Raw genomic sequence first — 20,833 nt, 5'->3', positions numbered from 1 at the left:
TCCTCGGGGATTAATAAAGTAAATTTTTAAAAAAGTATGTGGAACTCAATAAATCCTATCAACAAATTATTATATTTCCCTTTTTGAAACACCCTATTAAATTTACTTTTCATTTTTTCACTCTTTTATTGTAAAAATCCATCTTCCCTCCCTTCCATTATACTGATTTATTCTGCAATTGTAAATGTCTCTTTACAGTTTAGTAGGACAGAATTTTCAGAAATCTTAAAAAATTTTGAAATACACTTTAATAAGCATATTATCTGAAAAGCTGCATTTTAAGAGATCTAAACTTAATTTTCCGTTATCTTTAAACGTTCATTAGGATGGCCAGTTCTGTTGTTGGGATGCCCTCGTTGACGTTTTCATCTTCTCTGCCCTGGTGGCCTGCCACTCTCCACCTCTTGGCACTCGGATCCCAGCATGTCTGCCATGAAGAAAACAGAACAGTCCAGAGGGAGAACACCACAGAAACAGTCAGACATGGCGCTGGGAGGTTGGTGCGGAGATGGTGTGCTGCCTCAAGACCTGGAAAACTTGGCAGAACTGAGGTGTAGTGTACTTGGGTCAAGCAGCAAGCAAAATGGCACAAAAGCGAGTTCACATCTCCATAGCTATAAAGAACTAGCAAAAGTCCAGACCTAAACCTAACAGAAGTCATGGGGAAGTACGTGATGCTTGAAGACCCACCAAAGTGTATGAATACAGGCAGCTCTGCAAGAAAACATGTGCTAAAATCCTCATTAGAGATGTGAAAAATGGATATTAAAATAAAGGAATTGTTCAGTTGCAGCCATTCCAACTACAGGATGCCAGTCTATTTAGTTCTAGGGGGTAGTTACTTTTTCACATTACATTTTGGTTGAAATTCTAGAAAGTGTTGCTACTGTGGGAAAGAACCTGCATTGTAAGGGGAGCACTTCTTGACCTAATGACTGCAGACCAGAGGCCCTTTGCATCCCACATCACAAAGACCTTTGAGAGGCTGGTACTGGACTATATCAGTGCTCTTGTGAAAGACCACCTGGGTCCACGGGACCACCATCAGACAAAGCCTGGAGTGGAAAGTGCACAAGACAGGACAAAGCTGGCAGCACCATAGGAATTAGGGGTTTTAATTGTTTAAGTGGCTTCAGTGCCATCCAGCCATCACTATTAAGGGGGAAACTCTGAGATATCCAGGTGGGTGAGCCTGTTGTGTCCTGGATAATGGACTGTTATGGTCTGTAAGGTAGACCACCATCTGTGACACTGAAGGACTGTGTGAGCAACAGTGGAGCACCACAAGAAACAGGCCTGTCTGCTCTTCACTCTGTCGACCTCCGACTAACAATATAACACCTGTGCTTATCTATCTATCTATCTATCTATCTATCTATCTATCTATCTATCTATCTATCTATCTATCTATCTATCTATCTATCTATCTATCTATCTATCTATCTATCTATCTATTATAAAGTGCCTTTCATTTCTATATCTATCTATCTATCTATCTATCTATCTATCTATCTATCTATCTATCTATCTATCTATCTATCTATCTATCTATTATAAAGTGCCTTTCATTTCTCTATCTATCTATCTATCTATCTATCTATCTATCTATCTATCTATCTATCTATCTATCTATCTATCTATCTATTATAAAGTGCCTTTCATTTCTCTATCTATCTATCTATCTATCTATCTATCTATCTATCTATCTATCTATCTATCTATCTATTATAAAGTGCCTTTCATTTCTATATCTATCTATCTATCTATCTATCTATCTATCTATCTATCTATCTATCTATCTATCTATCTATCTATCTATCTATCTATCTATCATAAAGTGCCTTTCATTTCTCTATCTATCTATCTATCTATCTATCTATCTATCTATCTATCTATCTATCTATCTATCTATCTATCTATCTATCTATTATAAAGTGCCTTTCATTTCTCTATCTATCTATCTATCTATCTATCTATCTATCTATCTATCTATCTATCTATCTATCTATCTATTCCCTTTCAAGCTGTTGGAAACCCAGAAGGTTCAAATACTTTTTCCCAGCAGGGTATGTGCACTCCTCCGTGTGTTGAACTAGCACATTCATTTATTTTAACTTTACCTTCACTCGGCCTCTGTGTCCTTGCTGAAGAACTCGTTTGAAAGTAGCAGCTGGCATTCTCCTCCCTTATACCCTTCATCCCTCCTTTTACTTCGTACCCTCTTCTTTTACTTAGTTGAGTAGAGAGCATGGCCTCAGGCTTGTATGGTGGTCATTTCATCTCGAATGAAGCCCCCAGTACCACCTTATGGGTCGTTTCCATGTTGATTTCTGATCTTTTTCTCCCAGTGGAGAGTCCCTTCCAAGACAAACGGCTGCCTGGCTTCTCTAAGCCTCACTAACCTAATCTCCACCGCAGGGCACTTGGGCAATTTTGAAAAACGCCTTTCTGCCAGAAGCTTGGCGCAAGGCAATCTATTATCTCAAGATTGACTCCTTCCTCAGGGCTGGAAAATGTCTCCTGCCGGGAGTCGCTGGAGATCCATTTCGAATGATGAACGGGCAATTTCTCCCATCCCTCAATGTCAGGTGATGGAGGGGGGGACAATGAGTGATGGCATACTGTGTGTCCCTGCTGCTTTGCGCCTTTCCCTGTAGATACTCCACATGCCATTTCTCTGTTTGCAGTTTCAAGTTGGGGTCTGCTGGGTTTAGAATGCACAGGTTCATTGCTCTTATCTTCTGATCAAAGCATCCTGTAGTGGAAGTCTTGCCGCATGAGCAGCCATAACAATGTGCTGTGTCTCAGTGCTATGACAACAGCAGAGATGCTGCTTTAGTGATGGTATGTATGGGCTGAAGGGTACAAACCAGAGGCCCACATGTAACTCCAGATGTTCCAGTGGAAGTCCATACACTGTGGCATCTACACAGGAACTGCAGCAACTGCAGATCATATTTAAGTGGTGAGTGGATTAGGGTGATTGGTCATGAACTTAGGGAATTGTGAGAAGCAGTTATTAGTGGTGGCCATCATCAGATTTGTCATCTTATGGGGCCAGCAATGCTTTCTGGAGACACTAATGCTTAAATGAAAAGCCAATGAAACACAAGCATTGATCCTGGCATTTCATTAAAGATCAGTAATTGGGTGCCCACATCTGGGCAGTTTTGGAAGACCAACACATCTGCTGATATTGGCTTAAGTCAACCGTAGAGTTTTAATTTCACTTTATGTAAGTGGGCATCTTGAGTATGTAGGAGGATGTGGGGTGACCAACCCACCAGTTTTGTCCTGTTCATGACCTATAATCACTGTGTCGAGTGCTCTGGATGGCATGGGTTTGCCAAGGGTTCAAGTACCACCACAAGGGAGGCCTAACATGACAATGGCAGTTCATCTCTGCATGCCAGTGTGTGAACTGAAACTCTGAAGTGGTGATTTCCTCTTGAGAGACCTGAGAACCAGAGAGAATGTGAGAGACAGAGATGTCCGGTAGGACTTACTGAAGGTCTGGAGCAGAAAGGTGGGAGCAGTGGACATCCAGCATGAGGCGGACGTGACCTGCGACCCCAAATAGACAGAAGTCGAGTGTAAAGCTCCTACAATGGCAGCTCAGGCCTAATGTCTGCAGTGACACCAGAGGCTCACTGGAGGATGATGACTTTGTAGTGGGCACCCGTCGCCCATTAGATCGATGTGGAAGTAAATTTGGAATAGAAAGATCATCCGTGGCATGATTATAGAGTGAAGAGCTCATTTTTGGAAGGCTTAGTGGTGGCAGAAAGATAAGCCAAAGCGGCAAAAAGAGACATGGAGGGAGACCATGGAGGGGGGTTTTGTGGTAATTTGGAGGTGGGCTCCATGCCACCCCACAACAAGACAATTAGGGCAACAAAGCAGAGCAGATCTCTTGGGCAGGAGGTTTGTCTGGGTGGCCTGTTTTTTTCTTAATTTGCATTCTGACATTATGTTTTTGGAAAGGACATGCGCCATTTTTAATTGGCTTTATGGTGGGTTTTTAGAACATTGGAAAGATTTAGAAGAGAACGGGTCATGCAGTCAACAAAGCTCGTCAATCCTATCCAGTTAATTCTTCTAAAATAACATCATATTGAGTTTTGAAGGTCCCTAAAGTCCTACCATCTACCACACTGCTTGGTCACTTATTCCATGTTTCCTCAGTGTGAAGAAAAACTTCTTAATGTTTGTGCAAAATTTATCCCTGATACACTTCTAACTGTGTCCCCGTGTTTAGAAAGACATCAGGGGGCCCCACAATATAAGATCAAAAGTCCCAGGAGAGGTGAATGAAGAGCTTGGCATCCTACATTTGGTGTGGGAAATGTGATACGGACTGACGTGTGCAAGTCTGCAAATGCCAGCTGGGGGCACCAACAAGTGTGATAAAGGTGTCACGGCAAACTCTCTTGAGTCTACTGAGAAGATATGATGGATTTGGTGAAGATGTTACTGCCATTGAGATCAATGGATAGATCCTTACTGAGGCCAAGCTACACAGGATCATTCAGTTTCAGGCAGAACTGATGAAGACAGGCAGATTAAAAATTCCATTGAACCATTCATTTTCTAACTAGATAGATAGATAGATAGATAGATAGATAGATAGATAGATAGATAGATAGATAGATAGATAGATAGATAGATAGATAGATAGATAGATAGATAGATAGATAGATAGATAGATAGATAGATAGATAGATAGATAGATAGATCTGACAATAAACACTGCCAAGCATGAACATGGCCAGCCCAGTGTGCTATAGCAGTGTGAAGGGCATACATCTCTTGGTGTCCTATGGCCTCATACAAAAGGACATGTCTGGTGGGCCTTCTCAAACAGCCGAAGCTGCCAGTCTGCTGTAATGGTGTCATTTGTAAGGCTGACACTCCGGCACTGGTGATCTGCAGAGGTCCATGATGAGCTTTCCTCCATTTATTTGCTAATCTGATGTCTAAACACCAGAAGTGACTCTACTTCAGTGGGCCCCTGAGCAAGGCCCTTAACCTGCAATTCATCTATCCTGGGTATGACGTTAACCTGAATCCACCCCTGCAAGCAGGTCCTCCAATTTAGAGGGAAAACTTGGGGGTTGGTGGCAATATTGGCACTCCAGCCGTCGTAGAAAAAAAACTCACACTGTTCCAGTGTGGTGCTGAGGTGTCACCCACTGCACTCGGGTCCCAATCCAGGGCCTTGTCATGTGGTGGGTGTGGCAACACACTATCAGCGTATACTCCCAAACCTTGATCTGCCTGACCCATTGTCAATGAAGGTGTAACCTCAGCCCAAAGTAGCATCCAGTCCATTTCAAGGTGCACCCATACTGACGCGCGTCATTGGAGAAGAAGAAGATCTCAGGGACTCAAGGATCTAAATGACCTGGGGTGGCAATGCTACCTGGTGCACCACTTTGTCACCATTTCTGTATAAAGATGTATATTTGTAAACTTTTTCTCTGTTATTGTGTACTTCACTCTGACAGTTATTTTAAAAGGTGCTCTATAAAATAAATGTCAGCTGACCTGGAGAAAATGGAGCCTGAGTACAAAGTAACAACCAGAGTGAAAAGATTAGCCACCACGTGCAATCTTATGTGGTTGCAGCAGCCGTCCTTGAGCATTAGGTTAATTAAAATCCAGCGCTAATTAGCCGTCACACACAACCCAAGTGCTGCCGACTTGTGCTTCATCTTAATCCACACAGGCAGTCTGCCTCTGTGCTGTACTTCTAGGTCAATGGAGTTGTGCCCTGCTACATCCTGTCGTGGCAGCAAATGACAAAAAAACATGTTGGTATGCGGTTTGAGCACTGCCACCCAAGATAAAAGAAATAAAGATGTAAATAGGATAGAGAGGACAGAAACTACAGGTATTTGATAGATAGATAGATAGATAGATAGATAGATAGATAGATAGATAGATAGATAGATAGATAGATAGATAGATAGATAGATCCTATGGGGAATGCATTGTACAATAGATAGATGCCCATTCATCCATTTTCTAAAATTGATGTATACTAAGCAGGTTTATGGTGGACTGGACTCTATCCCAGCAAGAATAAGGTGCAAGACAATCTTACTCCCTTTGCAAGGTTAACACAAACACTAGGGCCAGGCTAGCATTGCTACACCATCTAACCTGCATATCTTTGGACAGTTGAAGAACAACTGAGTGCCTAGAAAAAACACACACAGACACAGAGAGAACATGCAAGCTCCACAAAGGGAGAACCCATGATGTGAACCCTGGTCTCCCATAGCACTATATGATAGATAGATAGATAGATAGATAGATAGATAGATAGATAGATAGATAGATAGATAGATAGATAGATAGATAGATAGATAGATAGATAGATAGATAGATAGATAGATAGATTTATATGTCATTTGATATAGGATTTGTAAAAGCGGAGTCAGTATTTGGGGATGAGCCATTTGTTGTAAAGTCAAGTGCAATTCATTTTATCACTACAGCTGTTTGTGAGGCACCATAAAGCCGGCGTCTCAGACTCTGTCATTATTTTTGAGGCGTCTTTCTCGCCTCCTGACTGCTTGTATACTTCCTGTCCTTGAAGACGACTCTCAGCATGCCTCCAATGCCTTTTCTCCTCCTTGTGTGTCTCACTCTCACACCTTCCCTTTCCATCACATCACCAAAGCCAGACTGACTGACCAACAAAGAGGAACTAATCAATCAGATAGCACTGAGGGACTGAACACCCATACAGACCATGATACTTTATTACATAGTAGATATGGTTGTATCATAAATACATTTATTTATTCACAAATTTAATTACTTATCTCATCTTGTCCAAAATCTTCTTCCATACTATAAGAGTTAACACATGTGCTCTTGCTGTGCATCTCCCATATTTTTCTTGATTCTTTTTTTTATCTTTTTCAAGCTGCCTGAGTGTTTCCAGTTATCATTCCAACTAAAGACATCCATTTATCACAAGCCCCTTCTTCTGTATTTCCCAAGCCGTACTTTTCTTTTCGTCTTTTTTACATGACAGATTGAGGGTCTTTCCTCGCTGCGTTGACGCCACCCCTCTTTTCTCCTGCGTCTGCTCCAGTCAGCTGATTTCCCATCTCTCTTTATCGCCTTTGCTGTAAATTCCCAAACACGCGCCGCGCGCTCAGATAACAGATGGGCTCGGACTGCAGCGCCTCTGACTCTGTACGCATGCGCGCGCTCGGTTTGCGGGATGTGCATTGCAAATAGTCCGTGGGATGATTCTGAGAAGAAACTGGCAATTCCAGAAGAGAATCATCTTCTGGGGACTTTCCCTTCTATTAAAAACATTTCTAAATAACTGAACAAAAGGTGAAGAAATATTTTGTTGATGTTGTTGTTGTTGTTGTTCTTGTTGATGACGACATTCTTGTTTGATGGGAAACTAACAATTCTAAGGAAAAATGATGGGGAAGCCCACGCAAGTAAACGAATCAGCAGGTGTGGGGCGAGATGTGGGGTTATTATTTGTTTTGGTTTGTTTTATACCAGATTGGCCATTCAGTTTTTAAACTGGGTAAAAAAAGTTGGAAACTTTGTTGGAATAGTAAAACCATGATAAATTCACTTTCATAGTGGTGTGTTGCAGCACTCATCACTCTTGAAAATATTTCTTACTGCTTGTGTTACAATTAACGGTCAATACATTTTTTTTTCATTGCAGTGACTCTGAAACTTTATTCTTATTTCATCTTGCTAACGTTACTATCGGTTTTCACTACAGCTTTATTTGTATTTCAGATTTTTTTTTCTTACCAATACATAGTTGAGTTTAATTTCAGCAGACGCTACAACTGTATTATTACTTCTTCCTATTAGTGTAACAACTATCCATTCACTCCTGCTTTATTTGTATTATTTTTATTTCTTACGGTTAGTATTACTATTAGTGGTAACTATATTTTTTTATTTCATCAGGCACTACAATTGTTTTTTGATTTTTTCCTATTAGTGTTATAATCAACATTCACTATAATGCACTACTTTACACTTACATTAGATATCTTTTTTTTTTTTATTTCATAGCCATAATAAGCTTAAGTTCAGCAGACATCATGCAATTTTATTCTTATTTCTTTCTGCCTCAATCAGCTTTCATTATGGCTTTATATTTGCTTGATTTCTTTTTTCAATAATTACAATTATTTCTTATTAATCTGTAAGGGTTTTATTTCAGCAAAAACGACAATTTTGATTTGCAAAACACACACACACACACCTAAGTTGTTCAAAGTACTGCCCATTCATTTCAAAGTGCTTCTTAAAATCTTTGGACAGAGTAGCACACCTTTGGACACAAATCTATAGTTCTGAAATTTAAAAAAACATCAAATTTATAAAATGTTTAGCGCTGATGCCTCGCAGTTAGGAGACCTGGGTTCAATTCCCGGGTCCTCCCTGCGTAGAGTTTTCATGTTCTCCCCGTGTCTGCGTGGGTTTCCTCCCACAGTCCAAAGACATGCAGGTTAGGTGGATTGGCGATTCTAAATTGTGCTTGTTGTGTGTGTGTGTGCCCTGTGGTGGGCTGGCACCCTGCCCGGGGGTTTGTTTCCTGCTTTGCGCCCTGTGTTGACTGGGATTGGCTGCAGCAGACCCCGTGACCCTGCACTTAGGATATAGCGGGTTGGATAATGGATGGATATGCTGTTTTTAAAAAAATGACTGCCCAAGTTCTAAGACAAACCCCTGAATTTCGTCCAATTATTTCAAGACACGAGCGGCTCAGCGATTAGCGCTGTGGGTTCGAATCTGCACTTACCTTAACCTTTCTTGTTTCTGTTTGTCTGTTTTATTTCATTCTGTCTGTTATTAGATGCAACTGAGAAGGCAAATTTCATGTTTTCTTGTGTAAACATGACTAAATAAAGAAACCTTAAACCTTATGTGCCAGAGCGAATCTTCAGAGCGATGCCAAGGAGGAAATATGTAAGTAAAGTTACCCAATAGTACCTTTATTTATTTAGATATGTAACAGGCTTCATAAATAACCAGGAATTTGTGAAATTCCAATGGGTTCGTGGTGCTGAAAGGACTCTTACTGCAGTTGTTTCTGATAAGTTTCCGTTATAGGTAACTTAATACCATTTCACAACCTTTGCGAAGTGGGTCGCGGGCTGACACCAGTGGGTCGCGAGTTGCTAATGTTTATAATGGTAGTGGTCGCGAGTGGGTCCGACGATCGCGCTCCATCCGCACCCGTTATGACAATCGTGCACATTCCACCAAGGCGCGGCCATGTTTTGTGGGGGTATGGGGTTATCCCCTTCCCATTAACCAACATACTGACACAGAAATCAGGCCCGGTCTTAGGTATTATGGGGCCCTAGGCGAAAGGGGGGTCCAGGAGCCCCCCTGGAGGCTCTGCGAAATGCGTGAAAATTAGACCAAGGAGACGTTTTCTTGTAACGTTACGAGGTCATCACCCTGCGAACCCTGTGAACGGTCGACCCATAGAGATCTTGACTCAAACCGCTCCGCTTTTATAGACAGCCGCCCCGCGGACACGCCCCCGCTGGCCCACGTGATTTAAACATGCGAGGGGCGGGCCTGGGGCCTGGCCGCCGTCGATCTGGGGCCCCCCGGACGCCGGGGCCCTAGGTGGTCGCCTACTTCGCCTATATGCCTAAGGCCGGGCCTGCAGAAATACACGAATCTCCGATTTGACATTCGCCCAACCCCGTGTCTCGAGGGACACTGACATGAGAAAAAGTGAGTTGCGACAGCAGAAAGGCCGGGAAACACTGTGGCCTAAATGCACATTAAAGATGTTTGCTTTGTCCGCATATTGGGAACCTTTTCAAAGCCCGCAGAACCAAAGTCAAGTGTAAAGAGTCCGTTGGTTTATTTTAAGTAACCCTCCCTTATTCTGTTTCTCGTCTCGGTACTCACATGTTGCACTTGGTGCCACTGCCCTCATGCCAAGTTGTTTGCCTGCCATAGGAAAAAAACAATCTCTGCCAAAGGATCACTGCATGTAACATCGGGTAGGAGGGTCCTTTCATCTGATTGGCTGGCTCAGCACTGACTCCGCTGTGGAATGGCAAGTATAAGGGGATGAAGCTTGATGGCCGGGGTCTCCAGGACTCTGAACAAATCCTTTTATGTGATTTAATCTAATCTATCGTACTTGTACTGTTGCATCGTACTGAGAATTACTTGTGTTCTCTTTGGTGTACGTGTTGTGTTGTATTTACCCCACTTTATGACACCCAATGCACACCCATCCTACCTCTGAATTGCTTTTCCCGAGATTTCTTCCATTTTTCCCATACAAGTTTATTAACAGGCAGGGCATGTTAAAGCCCATTGCGGCACTCCTTGTGTGATTTTGGGTTACACAAAAGTAAATTGTAATTGTATTGTTTGTCAAGTGACGGTTCTACGAGGAGCCACACAACCCAGTGAAGTGTCCCTTTATTTTTAAGAGTGCTGTGTGGATTTCGCACGTTCTCCTCGTGTTTGTTTGATTTGTTTTGGTGTCCCAGAGACGTGAATTTTAGATTAACTGGGGATTTTATATTGATTTTGTGTGGATGGGTTTGGATGCTGCACCATTAACCCTCGCTAAAAAAAAATCTAACGGAGTTTCAAAATGTCACCATCAATATGCTTGCATAATGAGTAAGAGAAATGGAACAGGACACTGCGGGGCATCCCCCTTTTACGAAATTTGTTTTTGACAGGCAAAAGCGAAACAAAAACGAAGTCTTACAAGTGTCAACACCGACTTGTTTTCTTCTTTCTCACGCTGCATCTGGAGTTTTGAGCAGGTGGAGTTACACACAAACACGCGCACGCGCGCACGCGCGCACAGAATAGCGAAAGTGGCACAAAGAAGGGGCGCGCGTGTGCGCAGTAAATCAAGGCTGGCACTCAGCGCACTTGTAAATGGGGAAGATCCGCGACATGCGGTTAGTGTCACAAACACAGCAAACGACAAGCATCCTCACCCGCAAAACACGGAGCACCCTGAGAGAACATGCAGACAGCACTCTTAGAAATAACACTTCTTTAATAGAACTGGGCTGTCTGGTAGACCCACTTGACAAAGAGCCATTACATTATGTGACGGGCTCTTGGCACATGAAGTTGGTTCTTTGGGCTTTGAACAGGAATATGTGGACAAAACAGAGATACGGACAGATCAAGAAAACCTTGTGCATTACTGTATGCAGCCAGAGTCCTTTAACAAGCAAAAACCTATTTCACAAATCTCTTTGTGGTGATGTATGGTGCCTGACTTAAATAATTAAAGCTTATTTCTGGAACTTTCACGTTGATCATTCATTAGGCAACCAAAAATGGCTTCCCTTATGTCATTGCACTGAATGTTTCCGAATGGATGAGTAGTAATTTTCTCAAACTAAATAAAGAGAAAACAGAAATTTTAGTGATTGGCAATAATGGATATAATGAGGTTATTAGAAATAAACTTGATGCATTAGGATTAAAAGTCAAGACGGAGATGAAGAATTTAGGGGTAACTATTGACTCTGACCTGAATTTTAAATCACATATTAATCAGATTACTAGGACAGCATTTTTTCACTTAAGAAATATAACAAAAGTTAGACCTCTTATAACACTGCAAGATGCTGAGAAATGAGTTCACGCTTTTGTTTTCAGTCGGCTAGATTACTGTAACGCACTCCTCTCAGGACCACCTAAAAAAGACATCAGTCAATTGAAACAAGCGCAGAATGCAGCTGCTACAATTTTAACTCAGAAATGAAATTGTGAGCACATCTCTTCAGTTTTGATGTCACTATACTGGTTACCTGTGTCATTTAGAATTAACTTTAAAATACTGCTGAGGGTTTACGAAGCCTTAAATCATCTCACTCCATCTTATATTTCAGAATGTCTCTCACCTTACACTCCAAATTGTAACTTTAGATCTTCAAATGAATGTCTGCTTAGAATTCCAAGAGCTAAACTTAAAAGAAGTGGTGAGGCGACCTTCTGCTGTTAGGCACCTCAAATCTAGAATAGCTTACTGACAGGCTGATACAGTGGAGCACTTTAAAACACTGCTGAAAACTCATTACTTTAACATGGCTTTCTCATAGCTTCATCTTTGTTAAATACTGATGCTTTGTATATTCAATTAAGTATCATTATTATTCATGGTGGCTCCAAAATCCATACTAACCCCTACTTTCTCTTCTGTTCTTTTTCAGGTTTTCTGTGGTGGCAATCTGCACCATCACCACCCGATCAAAGCACCGTGATGTCCTTAAATTGATGGATTAAAGACCAGGGGCCTCATGCATAACGCCGTGCGTAGAATTTGCAGTATAACATGACGTAAGCACAAAAGCCGAAATGTGCCTACGCACAGAAAAATCCAGATGCAGGAATCTATGCGTACGCAAACTTCCACATTCTTCCGCTACATAAATCCTGCTCAGCGTGGAAATAAACGCTCGTGCACGCGCCTGCTGTCCCGCCACAACTCCTTCCAGAATTACGCCTCTTTGAATATGCAAATCAATATAATTAGCCCTTAAGCCCAGCGTTCTGTGAAAAGGCAATGGCAAAAGTATGAGGAAAAATAGAAGAATTTCAGCGAATACCAAATGGAGGCAAAGAAAAACGTACTATTTGTTGGTTTAGACAGTTATATAAGCAACAAACGGAAGTTGATCGAGTGACATAGCGTGTTGGAGAAACTCGATAGCTCAAGTTCATAAAGTCGCACAGTGCCCGAAATAAAAAAGTTGTCACATATCAAAGTCGGCGTGAAAAGGTGAGTCGTAGCCCACCGTCTGAGTGTCATATGAAAGCTTATTAGGGTACAGTGAAAAAAAAGGCACACAGTGTGAAAAAAGCACGAAATGTCAACTTTAATCTCGAAATTTCCACTTGAATCGCGTAGTTTATTTTGTCATTAAAGTAGAACATAATAAACTTAATCTTTGAATCATTTAATTTACTAGTTTCTCAAATCCTATCGTAACTAAAGTAGCACGTTAAATGCTTTGTTGTGTATTTGATCTTCTATGTGCTCTATGTGCCTGAATCACTACGTGCTCTTCATCTGACAGGACACAGAATCCATTACGTTCGTAATATTACAGCTCTCTGAATAATTAAAATACTGAGAAGTATACGTGATATCATTTTCATGATGATATGAGTTAAAGCATGTTATTAAACATGGGAACACGGTGGCGCAGTGATTGTTCGTGTCTCACAGCAAGATGCCTGCTGTGCCATGCGCGACCTTCGATGAAATGCTTAATTACAGAAGTACTGTCTTTTTCAAACGTACTAACCCCCAATTCCTGTCCTTACTTTTCTTTCTCCAAATACCCAATCGCCACACAATCAGCTCTGTAATAGACGTTAAGCCATCTGTAAGCTTAGAACTCCGATTCTTCAAAATGTTTAAGGAACATCGAAATATCTTCGTAATGTTTAATTATTCTATCCATCTATCCTTCCAGTGTCACCAGCCACAGCATGAATACAGCGTGAGGCAGGAACAAACCGTGAACGAAGCTCAAGCTCGCTAGCACTGCGGCACCGTGTAGTTAAAGTTAAAGTTTTATCTGTATAATATAATCAACATATTTTGCTCCATTTCATCTTAAAAATGATATCATCATCATATGTAAATACGCGCTTTATAAAGTGGCTCAGGATGTGCAATATTATAACTGTATCATAAGTACAATTACCTCACGGTAACTTGCAAGTACAAACAGTTCTACAAGGAGCACTTGAGCCGCCATCGTGGATGTGGATCTAAGAAAGGGTGATCACACAGGAACAGTAGCACTGCTTTGACGCTGGGTGCCGCCAGTCTGCAAAACCGAGCGGAGAACTTGCGTACGCCAGGGTATGAGGTACAGTGGAAAAGTGCGTGGCTTTACGCCAAGTGTAGGTTTTATACATCGTGATTTGAACGTGGAAACGTTTATACGCACCGTTTATACATTAAGGCCCCAGAAGTCCACATGACTGTCATCATCAAATTCTTCCATGAGAACCCTGAATACCATGAGGACTGATTGAGGTCATTGATGTTAGGTAGAATGCCTAGAGGGGGCTGGGTGGTCTCATGGCCTCGGTACCCCTGCAGATTTTATTTTTTTCTCCAGCCATCTGGATTTTGTTTGTTTTTTCTGTCCTCCCTGGCCATCGGACCTTACTTATATTCTATGTTAATTAGTGTTCCCTTATTTTAATTCTTATTTATTTTGTCTTTTTTCTCTTTTTTCATCATGTAAAGCACTTTGAGCTACATTGTTTGTATGAGAATGTGCTATAGAAATAAATGTTGTTGTTGTTGAACAACCACATTGGCACCTTTATTTTTAAAACTGTGCACACCAGTATGGGACTTCAGCCCAGTGTCCCCGGGTTACACATCTCCTCTGACACATTCATTCAATTTCAAGGCAGTGTTCTGAAATTCTGTGTAGCGTAGCGGGTCTGAAATCGAGTGAATCTATGAAGAAGACACATTCAGGTGGTCAGAAGTCCAGGGTGTCTGCAAAGGAGTCCTGGGAGGGAAGCGAATATCAGAGTAGGGGTTGGAGCCTATGCCATGGCTCAGTATGAGGGCAGAACTGGAATGAAACCTGGATGGGTGGCCAGTTTACTGACACCTGCGTCAACCCCTACACCTCTGTACACCCTTGGGATGACTAGATAACCTGGAGAACACCACTGGTGACCAAAGCTAGATTAGGACCCCAGGCTGTCATTGCTCAAAACGGCCCCTCATCATCTTACTGAAGAGGCCAGCCACATGCATATACTCATAAATTATGAACGTCCACATATGGCAAAAATAAATCAGGTGGAGGGATTAATGTAGAAAAAACAAGCAAAAAAACTTTATATCACGTCAACTTAATTTTTTTGTTTTTGTTCATTTGCATATTGCAATTAATGTAACAAACTGACTGCGGTGGGCTGGCGCTCTGCCCAGGGTTTGTTTCCTGCCTTGCGCCCTGTGTTGGCTGGGATTGGCTCCAGCAGACCCCCGTGATCCTATAGTTAGGATATAGTGGGGTGGATAATGGCTGGATGGATGGTAACAAACTGATGACTGCAACATCACATTGTCTGTGGGAAATCGGCTTTCTTCTGACTGGAGTTAAAGAACATCAATCAGGCATTTCTAAAAGGCCCTATGCCACTTTGTGACAAAAAGAGGGTTTTGGTGCCAAATAAATTAAAAGATTGGAAAGTGGATTTGTGTTTGGCGCTGCTTTGGCCTTGTTGTCTACCACACTGCTGTTTGCTGTCATATGTTGGTGTTATCAGACCACCCATTGCTGCTAAAGCTAATAAAAGTGGTGACATTGTCTGACAGTTTATAATGTCACACTCATTAGTCTCAACTGCAGTTTTTATGACTTGTTCAAAGTATTTGTTCAAATCACTATTATTATTATTATTATTATTATTATTATTATTATTATTATTATTATTATTATTATTATTATTGGGCGGCACGGTGGCGCAGTGGGTAGTGCTGCTGCCTCGCAGTTGGGAGACCTGGGGACCCGGGTTCGCTTCCTGGGTCCTCCCTGCATGGAGTTTGCATGTTCTCCCCGTGTCTGCGTGGGTTTCCTCCGGGTGCTCCGGTTTCCTCCCACAGTCCAAAGACATGCTGGTTAGGTGGATTGGCAATTCTAAATTGGCCCTAGTGTGTGCTTGGTGTGTGGGTGTGTTTGTGTGTGTCCTGCGGTGGGTTGGCACCCTGCCCGGGATTGGTTCCTGCCTTGTGCCCTGTGTTGGCTGGGATTGGCTCCAGCAGACCCCCGTGACCCTGTGTTCGGATTCAGCGGGTTGGAAAATGAATGGATGGATGGATGGAGTATTATTATTATTATTATTATTATCTTAAATGATTCACTTACAGTGCAAAATATTACAAACACCTGTACACCTGCTTCCCCATAAAATTACCCAATCAGCCAATCATGTGTCAGCAGCGCAGAGCATACAGTCATGCAGAGTCAGGTCAGGAGCGTCAGTTAATGTTCACAACAAACACCGGAATGGGGAAAGAAACGTGACCTCAGTGATGTCAGCCGGAGCATGTTGGTGCTGGTTTGTGTGTTTCTGTAACTGCTGGCCTCACACAATAGTCTCCAGCGTTTACTCAGAATAGGACAAGAAAACAACAAGCATCCAGTGAGTGGCAGTTTTGTGGACAAAAACACCTTCTTGGTTAAAGAGGTCAGAGGAGGATGGCCTGGCTGGTTCAAGCTAACAGAAAGGCTACGCTAACTCAGATGACCACTCCGTACAACTGTGGTGAGCAGAAAAGCATCTCAGAGTGCACAACACACCAAACCTTGAAGTGGATGGTCTACAACAGCAAACAACCACATCGGGTTTCATTCCTATCAGCCAAGAACAGAAAGCTGAGGCTGCAGTGGGCACCGACTCGCCACAACTGGACAGATGAAGACTGGAGAAACAAAGCCTGGTCTGATGAATCTCATGTTTCTACTGAGGCACACTGATGGAAGTCGTCCCTCCAGATTTCTATACATGTCTGGCAGTGATGATTCCACTCAAAGCAAAAAAGGGGGAACGGGATGCCATTTGCAGCTTCGCCTATAGGGCAGCATAAATGCTTGAGGCAGCCCTGGGAAAACAGCGTCTTTTACTTTTATCTCCTTAATGATTGTTTCTGCCACACCACTGTGGTCTCATTTTGAATGACCATCTATGTAGACTTTATCTCTTTCACATCAGCGGTAAAAAATCAAATGTCCGATCTGTAAAAGTAGTCTATTAGACACCTTACCTAATAGTGCCCTATCCATGTCAATCAACCTGGACTCGTATTTTTCTTTTTAAATTGTATTTATTTATTTATTTATTTAGGTCGGATTGGGCAGGTTTTCTAATGTAAGTATCGTTGTGGATAGTGGTGTTTACCAAATTTGTGATTGCTGTGATCGAGTGCCTGTACTATCGGTGAAAACTCAGACGTATCCTGTTATTTATTTATTTACTTAATTAATTAATTAATTTATTATTTTTTTTATTTAGGTCGGATTGGTCAGATTTACTAATGTAAGCATCGTTGTGGATAGTGGTGTTTACTGAATTTTTGATTGCTATGATCGAGTGGCTGCACTGTCGGTGAAAACTCAGACTTATCCTGATATTAATTTATTTATTTATTTATATTTTTATTTAGGTCGGATTGGGCAGATTTACTAATGTAAGCATCGTTGTGGATAGTGGTGTTTGCTGAATTTTTGATTACTGTGATCGAGTGCCTGCACTGTCGGTGAAAACTCAGACTTATCCTGTTATTTCTTTCTTTATTTATTTATTTGATTATTTAATTATTTGTCTCGTATACGGAAAGCCCCCTTTGCGAGCAGCGCCCCAAGATGTGCCCCCCACGTCACCTTGACGACAGATCAGGTGACGATGATGCCCTATCTTCTCCACACATTGAGATTTGCACCTCGTGTTCTCTGATGGTGACGCAGACGCGCTAAGCGCCTTGCCACTCCAGCTTCGTCCGCTCGTCTTCAATAATAAAAATGTTGGAGTAGACAGGAATTTGCCGCTAATCGCTGATATAAACCCAAATAGAAAGCTTTGATTTTCCTGACATTTCTACACAGCAGGCAATTTGGACAACACTCAGAACGAAAACAAAATCGAATTCCCCTCCAACATCCTGGCCTCGCGTTTCTCTCTCCGCCTCTCTGTAATTAGCTGCAAGTGAATCTCGGGCAGATGGAAAGGGCGCAGCGCGCGGAAGGAAAGGGATTGAAACCTGAAGAATTCCTCCTTCTGGCCATTAGACATCAGATCGAGTGCGCTGTGCTAAATTACTGTAATTACACGATGGCGTGCGCAGCCCCTGAACTGCCTGCCTGCCTGCACGTCGCAGCTCCCCTCATCAGCATTCCAGTCACTTGAGCCCAAGCCCCACGTGAAGATGCACTGCATCAGCAGGGGCTGCGGCAGATCAATGAAGCTGCTGCGGGCAGAGCAGCACCCTGGCGAGAGGCGGACGTCTTGGAGGGTCCAGCGATTCCCTCCACGTCTTGAGCAGGACAAACGAGGCTGGTATGTCTCCACCCTGGAGCTCCAAGTGCCTGATGTTGATTTACTGGACAGTCGCATTATCTGAGTCAGATAACACTGCCTAATATACACCACAGTGTTACTATGGAGGTCTGCAGCTACACTATTGGCACTCATTGGACTCATCTCTGTGCACTTGGAGTTCCAGTGTGGAGATTTGGGCCATGTATACTTGGCGCAAACCAGAATTAGGGAAAAGTGAAATCACCAGGACAGGTGAGGTCACCTTGCTACAAGCATCTGATCTCAACAGCCAACTTGGCATCTACCCCAAGCCAAGATCCCCCAATTGAAGGCCCTGTCAGTGCCCTCAGATACTTTTTGAACATTAACATTAAGATCCTCAATGATGCCCAACCATTAGATATGTGAGGTGGCCCTCGGTGACCCCCAGTGATGGTTCATATCACCCCCACTGAACCACAATCAGTCACATGCCAGCAGCCCTGGCGTGCAGGTAAAGACAGCAATGTCATTGGCTTTCACTTATTGGGCAATGGAGCTGAGCCACAGGACATGGCTTAAGGGGTCTGAATGACAGAACTTGTCATTATGTGAAGAAGTGACCATGAGTGTGGACATTCAAACACCTCCACACACGTGCTGATTAAAGCTGTTTACACACACGCACATCCCAAAGGGAAACTGTTGGGACACCTACAGCCTTTCACGTTCCACCATTTTACAGGCACAGGCCCAAAAAGGGGACCTGGTTTCAAAAGTTCATTATATATTTGTCCTGACTAGCTACACCAGGAGGCACTTGTGGATTTGATTTGGGATCAGAAGATGAAAGCCAAATTTCAAACCAGAAATTCAAATTAAACCAAAAAAAAAAATGAAGCAAAAACAATAAACTTAAAACATTTTTAATTATAAACAAAGCAAAATGATCCAAACCGGGAAATCTTAAGCAAAGAAACAGACAAAAAAAGTCATCACTCGAATCTGCAATCTGAGGTGACTAGGAAGTGGTTGGGGATGAACTTTATACTGATGACAGGATTATATCAAAGGATACAAAATCTGGTCATCCTTTGGTGACAAGCACCCTAGCAACAGCATACAAAGAATTTATAAAGTGGCACTGCCCATGAAAAAGCAAACTGGCATCGGATAAACTGGAAAAAAAAAATGGGATTGGCGCCCCCAAAAATGACAATGGAAAATAAAAAAATCAAGAAAAAAGTTCAGTATAATGAGATCAAATTTTAAAAAGAATCCAAATTACAAACATATCATAAAACATCCCAAAGTATTCAAAAATATACAAAAATGCCTCACAAGGGAGAGGAACCCATAAAACCTCTGGCAAATACAAAATCCTTATAAACTAAGAGATTTATTTAAAGGAAAAGTCTGGTATTTTTCAATTCAAAGTTATTACTTCACAGGCATTCTATATATGCATTTGACATGTGGATTTGTGTTCTAAAGTTAAGCGTTTTCTGTGAATTAAAAAAAAAATGAACTTATACTTTAAATTAAAAGAAAGAAAACAAAAACTGCGACAAAAGGCAAAAGGGCGATCAATGCAATTCTACAAACCAGCCATCAAACTCCTAGAGCAGAAGCAATGAATCCAGAACTGGAAAAGCAATACTGACAATGACAGCGGCGTCTCCTAATGACAGTCAGTGACCCGCTCCGTCACCTCAGTATTCGGGAGGAGGGTGGTCCTAGCAGCCATCATGTCACAGTAGCCTCACATCCTGGGGCTCTAACGACAGTACAAGATACAAGGAAGTAAAGCAAATATCATAATAACACAACTCTCAACAACTGAAACAATTCAACAACACCACAGAGTTAACAATAAAAGGTGGCAGCTTTTAAAACAACAAACATATAAAATGTACAAGATATACACTTAAGTTGTGTTTGGCACCTTCTAGTTATATATAATCACACACTGGTACTGGTGGTGCCCTACAGGTACAGCTGACGCACCTAAGTGATGGCCACCTTAATAAGTGTTTGCAATGCCACTGGTGGTGCCCTCTAAGTATGGGCATCATGTCAGGTGCTTGGCACATTCTAGGTATACACAAACACGCACTTGCATTGGCAGTTCCCAAGAAGTACAACTGAGCCACCCAGGTGCCAGGCACCTTCATACTGTAACTGGATGCATGTTAACACAACCACACATGCACACATATATGCACAACCTCACACTGCCATTGGTGGTGCCCTATAGTTACAGGTGGTACAGCTGATTCTTGGCATCTTATAGTGGTAAATAAACAAACAATGGCATGGCAATGCCCAGTAGAGATAGAGTTTATGCATTCAGGTGTTGATTACCATAATAAGTGTTTGTAGTGCCACTGGTGGTGCCCTCTAAGCATGGGCATCACATCTGGTGCTTGGCACATTATAGTCATACACAAACACACACTACCACTGGTGGAGCCTGAGAGGTTTCAGTCACAGTAATAGCTGTATGCACATGGGCACACATACGCACACACATACACACGCACACACGCACACACACACACACACACACACACACACACACACACACACACACACACCACCCTAGATGTACAGAAAGCACATTGGGTAATTGGCACCTTAAGGTTATACACACATTGGATACCTGCAGTGTCCTAGAGGTACAGTCAAAGCATGTGAATGCCACCGTAATATCTCTATGGACTGCCACTGGTGGTGCCCAGGAGAAGGTGGCACCTCT

Source organism: Erpetoichthys calabaricus, chromosome 3, assembly GCF_900747795.2.
Source record: "Erpetoichthys calabaricus chromosome 3, fErpCal1.3, whole genome shotgun sequence".
Taxonomy (NCBI): domain Eukaryota; kingdom Metazoa; phylum Chordata; class Cladistia; order Polypteriformes; family Polypteridae; genus Erpetoichthys; species Erpetoichthys calabaricus.
Note: the sequence above shows the minus strand (reverse complement) of the source record.